Source organism: Trichechus manatus, unplaced genomic scaffold (assembly GCF_000243295.1).
Source record: "Trichechus manatus latirostris isolate Lorelei unplaced genomic scaffold, TriManLat1.0 scaffold00128, whole genome shotgun sequence".
Taxonomy (NCBI): Eukaryota; Metazoa; Chordata; class Mammalia; order Sirenia; family Trichechidae; genus Trichechus; species Trichechus manatus.
In genome coordinates, this window is record NW_004444064.1 from 1,690,903 (window position 1) to 1,692,067 (window position 1,165).

Below are 1,165 nucleotides of genomic sequence, written 5' to 3' on the forward strand. Positions count from 1 at the left end.
ACATTAAGAAAGGGATGTAGTGAGCAAACAACCCCCCAGACGTATCCCAGTGTTCACCTGGAAGGGGTCCCAGAGGTGCATCATTTAGTGACCACACTTTCCAAGCTCACTGCTGACACTTAGCATCAGACAAGGCCACAAGGCCCTGTGTTTGCAACCAGAACCAACCCAGGAAGTCTAGGGCCAGAGAGAAGCCACTGGACGCGAGGTTCTTACATCACCAGGAGACCTCAGAGGTTGACGACCGTGGCTGGGGAAGAAATGTGTCCTTTGGCCTCGACTCCTGAAAAGGGCTCATCTTCACCCAGGATCTTGGATTCAGGATAAGTGGGCCCTCCGCAGAGAGTCCATGTGCATGAGAAAAGTCCATGTCCAGTCTGTGAGGAAGGTATGGGGATGCCATCGAGGTGGACGATCCAGGCAACAGCACACCCTTGAGACGCAGGGTGAGTGGGGTTTCATCTCACAGCAGAGCAAAGAAGGGAGGTTGGGGAGGCTCACACTGAGCCCACCTTCTCCTTCCATAAAGGATTAGGACAATAGACTTTTAAAGTACCACTTCTACTTGCTACTTTGACATAGAACCACAGGGTTCGTTGTTCAGGAGCTAAAATGGACCTTAGCTGTCACCAAATATAACTCCATCAATTTGCATGGGGCCACAGGACAGGACCCCAAAGGCTGGGACCCTGTCTGTCCTGCTTGCCACTGTAGCCTCAGAAGCAGACACAATGCCGGGCACACGGTAGGTACTTAACGAATATTTGTTGTGTGCATGAATGAATGAGCAGATGAAACCATGGAACTGAAGCACAGAGAGGCCAAGAGACTTGCCCATGCAGAGCCCGGCTGGGGGGCCCTTCTGATGCCCTCCGGGTTCATCACTACTTAGCCAAACCTAGGTTTATCGACATGTGCTAGGGAGGGGTGGGGGAAAGGGAAGTTATTAGTGCTCCTTCTCCAGCAAAATCATGGATCCATGTGTTGTTGATGATGACGTTGCTTTGCTTAGAGAAGTGTGCCATCTTGGAGCTTTGGCTCCAAAATACTAAGAGATTAAGGAAGGCCCCGAAGCCCTGACAGACACAAAAGATGTTCACCAGTACTAAATAAATGCTTTCCCTTCTCTCAAACCGACAGCACTGCCTCCCCTCATGGGGTGAGC